This window comes from Sceloporus undulatus, chromosome 2, assembly GCF_019175285.1.
Source record: "Sceloporus undulatus isolate JIND9_A2432 ecotype Alabama chromosome 2, SceUnd_v1.1, whole genome shotgun sequence".
NCBI classification, from domain to species: domain Eukaryota; kingdom Metazoa; phylum Chordata; class Lepidosauria; order Squamata; family Phrynosomatidae; genus Sceloporus; species Sceloporus undulatus.
In genome coordinates this window covers 298,969,102-298,985,918 of record NC_056523.1, presented here as the reverse complement: position 1 = coordinate 298,985,918, position 16,817 = coordinate 298,969,102, and the positions used below count along the sequence as shown (strand labels likewise).

General features: G+C 41.7%; 1 protein-coding gene across 5 annotated transcripts in view; it reads right to left on the bottom strand.

Moving 5' to 3' along the window:
- The window catches only part of PDE4D (phosphodiesterase 4D), a 574,941-nt gene that overhangs the window by 29,006 nt on the left and 529,118 nt on the right, over positions 1-16,817 (bottom strand). The window lies entirely within an intron of this gene.

Genomic DNA, 16,817 nt, shown 5'->3' with positions numbered 1-16,817 from the left:
GGGGGGGGGGGGGGAGAATCCTGGATTCTTTTAACTGAATTTTGTATCTTAGTCGTGCTGATCTATATATTCCCTACAAGTAGGTACACAAAAGAACGTCTAACTGCTACTCCAGTTGTGGGGATCTTCAGATTATATAAGAGCCATTTGCAAAATTCCAAAATGCTGTAGAATTCAAGGAGCTGGTTGGAAAGACATACTGCAGGATCTGAAAAGAAATCTGAAGAGCAGGCAGATATCTGCATATTTCCAGAACACCATGACTTGATGAATTATGTATGTCAAGATGCTCAGCTGCTGGAAGAGACTTGTTCTATCAACAGACCACCAAACAAGGATCTGCAAGAAGGCTACAACCAGTGTCAAATAATCCCTCCCATAAACCTCAGATAGGAGCCAATCACAATGCAGACAAAATGTATAAAAGCAGAAGAGAAAGCTTTGACATGTGTGTGCTAGTTTCTGATTGGTCAGCATGGGAAAATCTCTTGGGAACAGGGTATTTCTCTTCTTTTGTGCTAACTGCCATTTAATAATAGCTCCCCTGCAGCATTACTTCAATGGAGACATGATTAATTAGCTTAAGTTTTTGTGTGTGTCAGTGGCATTTACTAGCTCAGTGAGAGGAGCTCACTGAATCCATTCAAAGAGGCAGAAGTTGCTATTTTGCTCAGGCTAAATGCCATTGGCTTAGAGTCTTTCTGTAATTTTAAAAAGAGAATGCTTCCCAAAGATTTTTGTTGTTCTTGTTATAAAAATTCCAGTAAAATGAAAGACCTTTTGAAAATTTCAGCTAACCCTTAAGTGAAACAATTCAACTACACTTCATTCAGACAGACTCAGTACAAATAAGCAGGATATTTATAAAAAGCCTTTGGTTAATCCAGTATCTGATGAAACAACATACAGTATGTCAACAGAAATTAGAAAGTAATGCCTATGTGTGTCAACCTGTATGTACTATTTCAGACCAAGTATATACATATATGCCAAGTTGTCATAATATAGCTATATAAACAAAGAAGCTGTAGTCAATGAAAAGGATGCTGTAGCACTGCAGCTTTCCCTCTTTGCGTCATCATGAACAGAATCAATTTACAAAGGGATTGCCATGTTAGTGTGCTGCAGCAAACACGACAGAGAATCCTGTGGTGCCTTAAAGACCAGCACTTTTATTGTGCTATTTGTTTTCTGTGGGTTAGCTCTCACTTCACTGGATGCATGATGTATTAACTTCAGCATAATCAGATACACTAAGTAATTTTGTAGCACCTATGAGACTAGCTGTGCAAAATAAGTTGTGGCATGGATTTTCGTAGACTTGGTTTAGTTCCTTGAGAATACCACATCTAACATGAACCTCTTTGAAACAAAAAGAAGAAACACATGTCTAAAAGCAAAAGGTATGTTTTTCTTTGGAAAAACTTCCATGGGAGGTCCACAATAAATGAAACATATACAATAAAACAAACACAGAATGGATTTTGTACCAATTACTTTGTGTTTATATTATACTTCTCCAAGACTTTTGGGTGTGTCACCTGAGCAACTACAAAGCATTTAAGGCAAGCCTGCCCTTTTATGTACTAAACCACATTTTGGAAACGGGGGATGAAAGACTGCAGCTTGCCTAAAGACACTCTCCATAAACTAAAATTTAAACCAGGAATGTCTAATTTAAGCGGGGAGTGTACAATTCATAACTTGTGCCCTTCCACACTACAGTACAGGAATATATCAGTGAGCAGGTTCACACAGCATAAATATTATAATCTCGTATTCAATAAAGGAATGTGATTCTAAGAGTATAAACATTATGTTGCATAATAGTATCAAAAGCCTGTATAAACTACAGAACATTTTAGTGAGATGGTTCATATTGAAGAGCAACCCACAGTATGACACCATATAATTAAGCATTAGGCTCACATACTGCCTCCACCCCTTCTGTAATATGGTCAGATTTAGTTACTTCCTCTTTAATGCAAAATTTGGTTCTTTCTATACTCTAACAAATTGTGGTTTGAGCTTGCCCACAATACCAAGGCTGCAAACTTCTTGAAACCACAATGTGCTGGTTTCACTAATAACAGCACTATATGGTTGATACCAGTGATTCTCAAACTTTGATCCTCCAGAAGTTTTGGACTTCAGCTCCCAGAATTCCTGACAGGTGGCCGAACTTGTCTGGGGCCTCTGGGAGGTGAAGTCCAAAATCCTAGTAGACCAAAATTTGGGAACAAGTGGTTTATACCACTGCTAGTAAAAATGGTAGTCTTTGGAGCAGTGCTGATCCTCCAAACGTTGGCTGCCAGTTCCTAATGAGTTTCAGGGAAAGAAAGAAACAACTGCAGCTATTATTCAGTTCTGCACTTCATATCCTGAGAAATACTGAATTATACCATAGTCTGCCCTCCCCATATGTGGAGGATCTGTTCCACACACACACACCCCGCGTATGGGGAAAAAGTATGCTCAAGCCCCATTGAAAATAATGGGCCACACGCTAACGGTACGGGGTGCACACACAATTATTTCTGCCGGGACTTGCCTTCTGCATAAGCTCAAAGCTGCAAAAGGCAAGCCCGCCTATGGGGAGGGCCGACTGTAAAGAAGAAATCATCAGAAGCACACAGGGGGAGGCATCAAAATCAAGACTTGCACAAGCAGTATTTAACCATGGTTTGGTGTTCCTTTTGAACTAACTCAGCATCTTTGATGAACCACAGCCGTTTTAAGGGGAGAAATGCCCCATTCCACATAATGGAGCACATATAGCACCTATGGCTTCCTGTATGTTCTGAGGCAATGAGGACAATTCAGAGAACTACTAGTGAAAAAGAATGGCAGGAATTAGAAAATTATAACCCCTATTATATGTTTATTTAGAACTATTATCCCAATCTTTGATCTAGAAGCCACCTTCATCTGTTTTAACCATCACATTTTCACTCTTTCCTTCCATCCATCGTCCCACTCACATGAAATTATTCATGTACTCCTGCTGTGAACCTTAACATTTCAGATCCAAATATTTTTCTATCTACTGTAGGTTCTCCTGAGCACACTCTGTTTATATGGGGCTGATCTCACCATAACAGTAAATAAACCATTTTTAATATGTGTGTGTGTGTGTGTGTTTGGGCCTTTTGGAGGCCTGGGAGAGGCACATCGCATAGGGCCTACAGAACTGCTAACAGAACTATTTTTGTCACCAGAATTGCTAAAGACAACATAGATGGCAAAAAGGCAAAGCTGGTGAATAGAAATTCAGCCTCTCTTTGGCTGCACGTAACATACATAAGGGGAGCAGGATGTTCAGAGATTATCCTCCTCAGGGACTATTTGCAGAAAACAGTGGAGTAACCTAATTCGAGGGCTGACACCACATTTAAAAGATTTAAGTAAACCAAAACGGTACACAAAGGTATCTTGCAGCACCTTTGAGTCTAATTGAAAGAGAGTAGCATAACCTTCATAGACTGATTCTGCGTACTGATCCAGGCTAACATGGCTGTATCTTGAATTCCACAGCAATAACTTGTTCAGATCCCACTCCCACTGCCAAGACCTACTTTACCTCTTTTGCAGTGGTACAGTGATACATTTAACAATTAACCAGAGCCCTGATAAATGCATATTCAGACAGGTTATTATTCAGGAAGGTGTAAAAGAAAATTGAAAGTAAAAATTAATTATATACTAAATATTAAAGTGAAGGATTAAGGCAATAGGTAGAGATAATTATAGTAAATAAGGAGGGTTTGAAACACTGATGAAAATAAATTACAGGGTTAATATGTACATCACAGGCTACAAATGATGCTTTCTTCATATTACTTTCAGCTCACTGTAAAGAAACTGTAGTCCACTTCCAATCCTGAAGGAGCATTATATGCCAAGAGAAAGGAACATTTTCACGTGTCATGTCTACATTTGTATGAAAGTAAATATTTGTGGATGTAGAGGAAAAAAATTAAATGCAGATACTGCCATGGACCCCAAAAGAGGCTTGTTTATAGCTGTCACAGGTGAATGGAAACTACCAGGGGGGTAACTCATAGAATCCCATTTGCGGCCCCCTCCTCCAGATATTTTAAATCCCTTGGAAAAATAATTAAGTTCAGCACAAATTACAGTCAGCTCTCCATAGCCAAGGATTCTTTATCCATGGATTCAAGCATCCAGGTCAGGAAAATATTTAAAAAGAATAAAACTATGTAGCAAGCCTTGATTCTGCCATTTTATATATTGAACACCATTTTACTATGCCATTCTATATGCTGAGACATGAGCATCCATGCATTTTGGTATCCAGGGGGGGCTGGTCCTGGAACAAAACCCCAAAGGATAACAAGGGTCTGCTGTACTGAGTAGAACTAATAGCTCCGGAAGGAGTTTGTATCCTTTCTTATGCCCAATTAAGATCCAGTAAATTAAAGTAAGAACTCAGTAAAAAGATGTTACTCTTAGAGCATTTTTTTATGTTCATTTTTTGTTGTTTGTTCTTAAAGTTGTGGAGATCACAACTTTTAGAACAAACAACAAATATACAAGCAAATAACAAATACTGTATACAATATCTGTCTGTGATCCCACAGGCAGATATTGTATATTTGTAGGCTTCCCCAACTCCCCCATTCCCAGTAAACAATGCTGAATTTGCATTGGCTATAACTAGTGGGAACAATCATGCAGCCTAATCTGACGTAGTATTGACAAGATTCTTATAAATGTACTCTTGCCAGATTGCATACCTGCATCAAGTCAGATTTGCATACCTGTATCAAGCCTTTCATTTTAAAGTTTGGAAAAAGTTGAACCTTCTCCTATTAATTTTGGTCCAAAGGACAGAGTGACATAACACACTGACCAAAGTTCTGATGTGGCTGTGCCATCATGAAGTCAGAGGTTTTCATCCATCCTTTAATTTTGCATCTCTGGAAAAGTTTCCACAATGCTAGACAAGCAAGCCATCACTATGGAAATTTTCTTTGCTTTTGGTGTGTGTACAACAGCTAGCTCAAGCCTCAAAACTCTACAGTTTCAAGAACAGAGCCAAATTCCCTCTTAATTTCAAAAAATACTGAACCTCTTATACTGGTGGCGGCACCAGGGAGAAACAGCCCTTCCCCATGCAGATCTATTTCCCTAATGGTATGAAACTGAGGAAACATATGCCCCCCCCCCACCAAGAATAAGATGGTGAAGAGACAGCTAAATGAGACTTAAGAAACAGAGATGAGTAGACAAGAGGGTAGCATGAGACATGCTGGTTCAATCTCTTCAGAGAAGCTTTTCTGTGACTCTGACCTAGATCCTGCATACAAGAGTCTTTTAAAAATGAGACAGTATTTAGACCTAAAGAAAATAATCCCAAAATGCCATTTACATTAACAACCTCTATTGGTTCTAGCTGAGGCAATTCAACTGTTTAAATGTGACACTCTGTAGACACTTGAAAAGGGACCTCTAGAATAGCTTTAGTGGAAATTAATATGCTGCAAAAAACATTCTAATTGTGTCTTTTCATTAGGAGTATGACTTGCATAATATACTGCAATTCATGAATGCTCACCCTCATATTTCTATGTGCATACAACCTACATTCTAGGGCTGAGTAGAAAATCTGATGCCCACCTGGTGCTTTGGACCATAATTCCCATTAGCCCCAGCTGCTTGCCCAATGATCAGGGATGAAGGTAGCTGAAGAATTGTTTGCACCAAGTTGCTGATTCCTTTAGTAGGGCACAATATGAACCAGATGTCAAAAACAAGTAAATATGATTGGACAGAGGGAAGGTTGATTAAAAGTGTTATAAAGCTAAAGAGTAGTATTATTTAAATCACAAATGAATATGAAATGTGATCTTTAATAATGGAGCAAACAAATGGGTTTTGTGTTGCAAAGCAGCACTAAGGGATTCCTCCAAAAGGGAACACTATTTTGCAGCAAGTTAATTTTGTGCATGTTAAATTTGTTATTTAGACATAAAATGTTTTATTACTAAAACTGTCTGAATTATTCACTTACACTACAATTGTATACAACAATTGTCCCCAAACTGTGCCCTTAAGAGATCTTGGACTTCAGCTTGAGGTATTGGCTGCTTTGAAGTTTAGACGTTTTAGTTCTCAATCTGTGTTTTAGCAAACCTTTAAGGTTCTTGGGATCTTTCAATGTCAGCCGCATTAATGGTGAATAACAGTGTGGTTATCCTAGATGGCAACTTGCATCTATTAGGCAATTTATCCTGTACTATGCATGAGGTTGCCAACATTTTGATCAATGCCAGATTTCAGGATCATGTGACTTAGATGTATAAGCTTCACATTTTTTTATTCTAACCTGGGTATGATCTCGGTTGCTAGTAATTACTTTTAAAACAGCTAAACAGTTGGGGGCCAGACTACCTTAGAAACTACATCTGCCTATATGGGCTTCATCTGCACTGCAGAATTAATGCTGTTTGACACCACCCTATCTGCCATAGCACAATGCTATGGGATTCTTGAATTTGTAGTTCTGTGAGATATTTAGCCTTTCTGCCAAGAGAGCTCTGGTGTCACAACAAACTACAAATCCCAAGATTCCATAGGATGGAGCCATGACAGTTAAAGCAGTATCCAACTGCATTAATTCTGTAGTGTGCTCACAAAAGACATTCCACCTGGTGAGGGCCTTTTGAAAATAAATTCTAATTTTATTTTACTGTTTTTTTCTTCTTTAGTTGTCGTAAGAGTTTATCGCATGGGGCTTAAACCGCTCCTCAGCCGTTCTAACGGGGGCGAGCGGGGGCGTGCACGGAACGTGGTGGGCCCCGGATGGGGCCCAAAGCGCGATTTTATCACACGGGGGGACGCCGCCGCTGCCGCGTGTTCCCATCGTGGCCCAATTCGGTTCCAGAGGGCGCCATTTCTGGGAACTGTTTCAAAGCGTCCCCAGAAATGGCGCCCTCTGGAACCGAATTGGGATGTGATGGGAACGCGCGGCGGCGGCAGCATCCCCTCGTGCGATAAAGTCGCGTTTTGGGCCCCATCCGGTGCCCATCGCGTTCCGTGCACGCCCCTGCTCGCCCCCGTTAGAACGCGCTGAGGAGCGGTTTAAGCCCCATGCGATAAACTTCCTACTGTTTTAATAGATACTGTTGCTTACAGCTTTAAAAAGATGCTTCCATGATTTTATGTTGTTTGATGGTAGCTGTTTTTCAGCAAGAAAATGGGACACAATTTTCAAAAATAAATGTGTATCTGCAAGAAAGTGTTCTAGGTCCAAATGGGGAAGTGCCTGCCAGTGCACTTAGGGAGGCCTGCAAACCCAAGATGGCACCCTTCACAAAGCAAATGTTTGCTCTAGAACACACACTTCAGAAGCCTTCTTGTTCAACCAAAGTTCTCAGTAAACATTGTGATGTAAATATTATTTTTGAAGGTAAAATATTCTAAAACCATAGCATACTGCATACTGCTCTATTGTGAAACATTCCTTAGGAAGAGTGGGGTAGAGAGGACCCAACATGTATTCATATTATACTCATAATACAGTGAAACCCCAACCCTCTGTTCACTCAGAGGAAAGCACCACTAGGTTTAATGAGACTGGCCTCAAGGTAAGCATGTACAGGATTGCAGCCTCAATTGCTCTTGCAGACTGTGCAAATTCAGAATAGTTCTATTTCATTTTGTTTGTACTTACTGCCCTCTAGTGATGACAATAATAGTTTAAAGTAGCTTTTTGAAAAGTTTTGAGTACACTGCAGACCATTTAGTAACAGTTGCTTTTCTTTTCAAAATGTTTTGTTTCATATTTCCCATCAGGCAGCCAGGCATGAGGCTGACAGAATACCTTACATCTGAGACATAATTCTTCCTGCATGCTGAAAACTAATGGGTATAAGTCCTGTCTGTCTATACATAGAAAGTGAGACCTTTCCATAAAACAGTTCTCAGAAGCTGAAAAAAGAGCAGGACTTGCATTACAAAGTCCTTTTATACTGACATGTATTTCACTTGTTTATGTTTTATAAAGAGGAAAAAATGAGACAGCTTTTGATCTTAAATATATTGTTTTGCTTAACTCTCTTAAACATTATCCAACCCATCTTCACGAAAAGCAGATCTGATAGATAGTATAACAAATACTGTTCCTAGGTATCACACTTACTGACAAGAGCTACGGTCCCCAAGTTACCATTATTAATAAATCTCAAGATCTAAAAGATTTTCAACCTTCCTCCCACCAATCCACATTTCACAGAGAACCATGGTTAATTCTAAATTTGAACTGCAAGCCTTCAATCATGAACACATAGAAGTGGAAACTAATGGCTCAATGCTAGGAATGCCACAACAAACAAAAAATCCCAGTATTCCATAGGATGGAGCTAGGAGAGTTGAAGTGGTGTCAAACTGTATTATTTCTCAGTGTAGATTATGGGGCAATACAGATGGGCGTCTCCACGACACATCTTTCCGCCCCCATCGGCACTGCGCCAACCCCACAGCTCAGCCACCAATGTGGGACTTGTTTTTAGAAGTGCCATAATGGCGCTCACCCACATTGACGATGTTGGGCGCAAGGATGCCTGTGCATCATCGTCAAGTGCCCCATGTGGGCAGGGCACCAGCAAGATGGCACATGGGCTCCACTAGAAGGGCTGGGTGCATATGGCCACTCCAGAGCCCTAAAATTGGCCCCATGATGACACTTTGGTCTGTCTGTATAGGGCCTAACAAAGTCTGAGTGGCTTCAGCCATTAGACATGAATTTTTTAAAATTTATATGATCAAGTGAATTACAAATACAACAATATATATTCTATATATACCAAATACATTGCTTTGGGCGGTGTGCATCGGGCCTAAGTCTGAGTGGCTTCAGTCATTACACATGAAAATTTTTCAAGTTTAGACTTTATGCCTGAGACTTCATCTAGTGGGCCTGCCATATTTAGGCTCAGACTAAATATGTGACTTTATTCCTTGTGAGTGGCAAACAGTACGAAACTTCCAGATTGGCTAGGCATGGCATGAATATTCATCCTGTCTTACTATATTATTGCACCAAAGACCACATTTCAGTGTGCACACAGTGTCAGGTAGAAGGTCTAGAAGGTACTGGTAAAAAGGAAAGTATAACCTGTTGTGCCTTTTGATTTATTTTTTAAAAGGACTGTTAGTGCAGACTGCAATAAAAGTGCAAAGAAATAAATAAAATTAAAAAATTAAAAAAAAAGTAATGACAACAATAAAAATAGTCTCACATAATAAAATGGAAAAAAACAACAACCAAGGATTTTCACTCAATCGTCCAAAAACTATATTATCCTGTACATTGTTGTTGTGTGCCCTCCAGTCATTTCTGATTTATGGCAATACTAAGGAGAACCTATCATGGGATTTCCTTGGCAAGTTTCCTCAGAAGGGGCCTGCCATTGCCATCTTCTGAGGTTGAGACAGTGTGACTTGCCCAGGGTCAACCAGTGGGTTTCATGGCCAAGTGGGGATTCAAACCTTGTTCTCCAGAGTCACAGTCCAGTGCTCAAACCACTATACTACAGTGGATCCTGCATATTACAAGCACATTATAACATGATTTCTGAGCATCCCAAGGAGAAATCCAAATCCCAAATTATGCCACAAGAGGGCCACACCTCATCAGGTTATTTTATTATTATTATGTTGGCCAAGCGTCTACTTCCAGAACCATGTAGGTAAAGCTTAGGAAGGGAAACTATGCTGTTTCTACACATCATTTAACAGATGCTAGGATAATTTGTTATATGGTACATGTCTGAAATGATAATAATGAAAATAGTATTTCTGGCTCTGTGCCTATAACTGTTCCTCTGTTCTTCTAATTTTACTATCAATAAAGTCAGCATCCAAGAACAAAGGTCTTCTTTGTGGTTTTTGCAGAGCAGCTAGGATCATTTAGATCTTAAAACTCAGAATCTATTCTAAATGTTAATTTTAAAAAAACTTCAGTTTTTTCAGTGAACATAGTATTAATCAATGGGGGGGGGGAGCAAAAAGGTGAAATATGCCACCTCACTGATGCATCTTTCTCTTTTTAATGGGAAGCCAGTATAATACTAGTAGTTCTCATTTCTAATGATATTTCCCATTTGGTGATCCAAGTAAAACCACTCATCTCAATCTTTAACAAGCTTCCAACAAACAGAATACAAAATTCATAAACCAGTGCATAAATTACTCAAATAATCATGTCTGTGAATGGGGTAAATTTGGTTAAGTATGATCTTACTGGTCGTTTTAGGATTAAACAAACTGTTCATTCTTTTTTAAAAAAAGATGACAGGCAGAGTGGATGTTGAAGAGCTTTCACGTTGCTCAAAATATGGCCTGAGGGTAACAGGATACAACTATCATTGCTATAATTAAGGAGTTCTTGATTTGTTTGATGTCTGGCTGGTACATTCTTGGAAGGTCACAGTATGGTGTCGTGGATTGAGTGTTGGACCAGAACACTGAGAGACCAGAGTTCAAATCCTTGCTCAACCATGGAAACACAATAGGTGACCTTTGGCAAGTCACACTCTTTTAGCCTCAAAGGAAAACAAAGGAAAACCCCTCTGAACAATTTCTGCCAAGAAAACCCCATAATAGATTCTCCTTAGGGGCATCATAAGTCAAAAATGACTTGAAGGCACACAATAGCAACAACAACAACAACAACAAATGCTCCTTTGTGTTCTATGGAAGACATAGCCACTGATTGGAGGTCAGGCAAGGTATAAAATTAATAAATAATATAAAAAATAATTGCTTCTGTCAGTGAGGGCTGAATCTTGCATTATGAGAGGTATTCTGTAGGTTTTGCAGCTACATAAGAATGAATGGCAACCATGCATTTCTGAAATAGAAAATGAATAGGTACACCAAGGATATAATAATAATAATAATAATAATAATAATAATAATATGTTTTATTTATATACCGCTATTCCAAAGATCATAGCGGTGAACAGCAAGTAAGCTAATTAGCAAGTAAGCTAATTTGCCCCCAACAGTCTGGGTACTCATTTTAGCGACCTCGGAAGGATGCAAGCCTGAGTCGAGCTTGGGCCCTTTGCTGGTCTTGAACTTGCAACCTTGTGGTTTTGAGTGAATGGCTGCAGTACAGGCATTTAACCACCAGGGCTCCATTATGGGTATTATGGGTATTAAAGCTGGGCCCTGTCTGATTGTCCCATCCACTGAAAATTAAACCTGCTCCAATCTAAAATTGCATCTCATGTTTGTTTCTTGTTCACACACTTCTGTATCCTTCTCATTCCTCAACCAAAAAATCTTTTCTTCTCATCAACCCTGTAAATTTGCTTTAATTTGAGAGGTAGGTAATCTTGCAAAAACTGCACAGTAAACTTCATTGTGTGGCATTAAGATTAGTTTTATTAGTCCAAACACAACAATCTAGCCACTATATAGAACCAAGTCATTTTTGAAATGGGAAACCCACTGGTGACCTTGGAGGAAGGTAAAGGAAAACCTCATCTGAACATATCTTGCCAAGAAAACCATGTGATAGGTTTGCCTGAGGTTCACCACATGTCAGAAATTATTTGAAGGCACACAACAGCAACAAACTCTCATATCTGAAAAAGACATATAAATTTTACTTTTAAGAATAGTTTCATCTAGTCTCTTTCAGAACTGCATGCTGTAAGGACAACTTTTATCAATAAACAGATGTGTCAGTCCATTAAGAAAAGATACCATGAGACAAAACAAAATTAAGATGGCAATGCAAGCCTATGCAAGCACTATTTCATCAGAGGAAGTAAAATGAACTTAAATAAAGTGGAAAGACAGGGAAAGGTCAGCATGCTAAAAACATAGAAAACCAGAAGTGTGAGAAGCAGCTTCTTGAAGCCAGGGCATCTAGGGTCAAGATTTAAGAGTTGCTGATGTTAGTTCTGCAGTAGTATGTGCAAGCATTTGAACAGAAACAGACCATGAAGTAGCATGTCTGGAATGAGTGACATTAGACCTTGACAGAATGCTAACAGTCTCAAAAGCAATTCCTAAAACATGTGGACAGATAAAAGACAGTATCAATCCTATACTTAAGGTCAGGAAGAGATGTGAGTATGGTTGTCATAATTCTCTACTAAAAACTGGGACAAAATGTAGGACAAAATTTAGACCAAAATGTAGGACAAATGTAGGATAAAATTTAGCCCAAAATGTAGGACATTTAAGAAAAATTGAGAACCTTAAATGTCCTACATTTTGGGCTAAATTTTATCATACAATTGGCCTAGATTTTGGTCTAAATTTTGTCCTACATTTTGTCCCAGTTTTTAGTAGAGAATTATGGCAACCCTAGAGTAAACACCAAAACAGGAATTCTTAAACAACATTGTAAAAGTCACTCTCCTGAACCAAAACACATATATAAATGGTGAGCTTTTAAGATTGAGGAGTTGGAAAATTCCTTTCTCATCATGTGTGTGGGCAGGGGTGAAACTACTACTCTTATGTTCAGTTACCTGACCAATAATTCTGGCTGCACTGAGATCCCAAAAACCAAAAAATTCAGCCAATTTCAACAGGATGCTAAGGCTCCTTTTTGCTTGGATTGTGCCCCAGAATCATAATTCTGAGGCAGCCAAGCAGGAACCGTGATCCTACCTAAAAGAAATAAAACAAGCCAACAACAGAAAACCCAGCATGATATCCTCACCTCCTCACCCCTCGTGTAAAAGGCCATTCTGTTTAGGGCACATAATAATGTAACATTTGCACTGTTTTCTCTATATTCAAAAGAATCTCAGAACCAGAAGCTAAAGCCATACTTAAAGTTACTCATCCTGTATTTTTTAGTATGTGTCTAGCTTTGAAAGATAGATTTAGTCATGTAGTAGTGAGATAACTTTATAAAGAATAAAATACAACTTCTTTCTGGGAAAGAGAGTAAGCATAAATTCCACCTGGAAATCAGGGTTTGAAGATTCAAAATGTTTCTATTTAACTTATGCAAGGCTTATCTGACCTGGTTATTTCATTTCATGTGTATAATGTTCATTTTAAATAATTTTTTTACTGAAACATTTTTTTAAATAGCGAAAACCTACCCTATTTTCCCCATATTATTTCTTATTTTGGTACCAAAGTCTGTTAAATTAGTAAAGCCTAGGGACACATCTACTCCATTAACTGAGGTATACCTGTATTCAGACACATCATGAGAATGTGTGAGTCATTGTAGAAAACAGTAATGCTGGGAAAGGTGGAGGGAATAGATTAAGGCCACATGCTAGATGGATGGACTCTGTTAAAGAGGTCATGGATATGAATTTACAGGACCTAAGAAGCAGTGGACAGAGACTTTTGGAGATGCCTCACCCTCAGGGCCACCATGGGTTGACATTGATGTTTATCACACTATACTCTTATAGTGCTACTATTCCACTTTGACTGCTCTAGCTGCCTCCTGTAGCATTCTGGGATTTGCAGTTTTAAGGAGGGGTATTTAGAATTCTCAGGCACAACCCCTCCCTGAAGAAACCTAGCCAAACCCTGGGGAAACCCTTCCTTCCTTCCTTCCTTCCTTCCTTCCTTCCTTTTCCCTCCAGAGAGAGTCCAACTCCTACCAGGCAGTGCCTCAGTCTCTGCCTTCCTCCTCCACAGCTCTCTCTCTAGTCCTCCTGGCATGGCTGAATGGAAAGCTCCTCCCCTCCTCCCTGCCTGGCCAATGGGGAATGGAGGAGCTGGGAGCTTGGCTGCAGCCTCTCCAAAACAAACGGAGGCTGGCGCCGGGCGTCAAACAGGGAGCCGTTACAAGACTACAGAGAAAGGTGGGCACTTCGTCTTTCACAAAATTTATTAGCATTAACTCATTGACCCTTCCATAAGTCTACCCAGGATTTTGGAGTTCATTTTGGGGCATAAATTTTTCAACTTATAGTTGAGTATATACGGTACATCAATGCCTTGAATGAAGCACTGCAGAAATTTTCATTCACTTCCATGGAATCTGGATAGGTGGACATTTTCCTTGGTGTTATAAGAAATCAGCCAGGACAGCTGGGTTTCATGCTTTGTTTTTGAAAACAATGGTCCTGGCATCTTATCTAGAAATGGAGACAAGAAATTGTGCTTTCCCAAATAAGGAATAAACTAGCATCTTCCCGCTCTGTCTCTCTTCTTTGCCCTAGATGGAGCAAGATTTTAAGGAAACAAACTAGTTGGTCTACTGGCAGGTAGAGCAAACTAATCAATATTTTTCATTATATAAATATTTTTGGCAAAATAAATGTATAATCCTTATGTTTAATACTTCCAGTGTCCTTGGTTAATAACCCCAATAGCACATATATATTCTGCTGTGAGTGTGCATTACACTTCTGCAAAAATTTCTACTAATTCCATGTTGTAATACAGATATGAGAATGTGTGGTGGAAGGCCTATGATCAATGTTCAATGTTTAAAGCAGGGTAGGCAACCTTTTTGAGCAGGGGGCCGGGTTGCTGTCCCTAGGCGACTGGGGGACCGAAGCTGGGGGGTGGAGCTTCGACCCCCGGGCGGGCCACGTGCCGGGGGTGGCTTCCACCCTCTGGGGCGGGGCACATGCCGGGGTGGAGCTTCCACCCTCCGGGGCGGGCTGTGTGCTGGGGGGTGGAGCTCCACCCTCCAGGGGCGGGGCCACATGCCGGGGCGGAGCTTCCACCCCCGGGGGCCAGGCCTCCCCATTTTTGCTGGCCCCTGACGGGGCCTAGGCCCCGTCAGAGACCAGCAAAAAAGCTGGGGGGGGGCTGCCAGTGCGGGAGGACCCCCGGGAGGGCCCCAGTGACGGCACCGGCCTCCAGAGGCCCCCAGCCGCCATGGGAGCCCGCCTGGAGGCCCAGAGACGGCAGCGGGCCCCGCAGAGGCCCCCTGCCGCCCTGGGAACCCTCCTGCAGGGCCCCAGAGATGGCAGCTGGCCCTGCAGAGGCCCCGCCGCCCTGGGAGCCCGCCTGGAGGGTCCCAGAGACAGCAGCGGGCCCCCAGAGGCCCCCTGCCGCCCTGGGAGCCCTCCACAGGCCCCCAGGAATGGCAGCGGGCCCCGCAGAGGCCCCCGGCCGCCCTGGGAGCCCTCCTCAGGGCCCCAGGGCCGGCAGCGGGCCTGCAGAGGCCCCCTGCCACCCTGGGAGCCCTCCTGCAGGCCCCAGGAATGGCAGCGGGCCCGCAGAGGCCCCCTGCCACCCTGGGAGCCCTAAAGCAGGGCCCTGAGACGGCAGCGGGCCTCCCAGAGGCCCACTGCCACCCTGGGAGCCCTCCTACAGGGCCCCAGGGACGGCAGCAGGCCCCACAGAGGCCCCCTGCCGCCTGGAGCCCGCCTGGAGGGTCCCAGAGATGGCAGTGGGCCCCCAGAGGCCCCCCTGCCGCCCTGCGAGCCCTCCGGGAGGGTCCCAGAGACGGTAGCGGGTCTCCTAGAGGCCCGCCGCCGTTGCCCGCCGCGGCCGCAGCGGCCGCTCTGGGCGCCGCCATTTGGGCGGAAAAATGGCGGCGCCCATAGCCCCAGAGGCCGCTATGGGCGCCGCCATTTTCGCCCAAAATGGCGGCGAAGTCTCGCGTGACCTCAGGGAAGGTCGCACGAGACTTCGCCGCCATTTTGCCACCCAAAATGGTGGCGCCCAGAGCGGCGAAAAGCTGCGATGGGCGGCCGTGGCGGCAAGAGCCGCCGGGGCCGGCGGCGAGGCCTGTGTGGGCCGCATCCGGCCCGCGGGCCGGAGGTTGCCGACCCCTGGTTTAAAGACTCTGTCCCCTATAATCATTTGGGTGTCAAAAGTTCTTTAAAAGAAGGAAATGTAGCCTTTTGGATATTTAACACTACAGTGACTAGGTGCCTTTATACTTGTAATGAATTTTTAAAAAAGTAATGATATACCAGCATTTATAACCACAAAAGAAGAGCCCTGCTGCATCAGATAAAAGATTTATTTAGTTCAACACTTACTTCACAGAGTGACCAACTGAAAGGAACCAGTCTCTTCCACCATGGAGTTCCTAAGTGGTATACATAAAATTCTTACACAGTCTCACATCCAGACACCAATCACACCCAGACCTGTTTAGCTTCCATGAAGTTTCTACATCATGTGCCTGCATATCATGCCATGGGATCAACACTTTTCTTAAATGCTAGCATGTTTCCTATTAACATTCTATTAGCATGAATTGCCATAAATGAAACAAAGAAATTAAATGTACTTTAATACCAGAAGAAGAAGAAAAATAACAAATCAGACTTTAATATCAGGCCTGCAATGAAGCTGCAGGATTAGTCTCCCCCCCCCCCCCACCTGCTCCTCCAATTTGAAAAAAGTATTCCTGTTAAATTCTTTTTGTGTCACTTTTTTTTAGCTACCTCTCCATGGACTGCTAGGTAACAGAGCTAACACAAAAACAAACAAACTCAGTAGGGCCCCAACATGTACATGCCAGAGCAAAAGCCTATAAATCACCCTGAGTAGATATCAGTATTTCAAAGGCACATTGCAAGCTGGTTCACATAGACTTGTTGATTCAAGCTTCAGTTGCTATTAAAGCATGACTATCATCCCCCTTTTTGCAAAGGGTAACTGGATGGTATTACTATTCCTGTGCAAGAACAAATTGAGTACTGGCTTACTCCAATAGTTTATTCCATTTTGTATGCTGAGTATATACTCAATATATATTTTTTAAATTTTATATTATTCATGTAAAACATTGTCCCAGTATTAAAAATTCTTGCCATATAGCTTCTGGGTTGATTACCGTTTAGTCTGTTATTGAGATATTCAATGAAAAAAGAGAGTCATATATA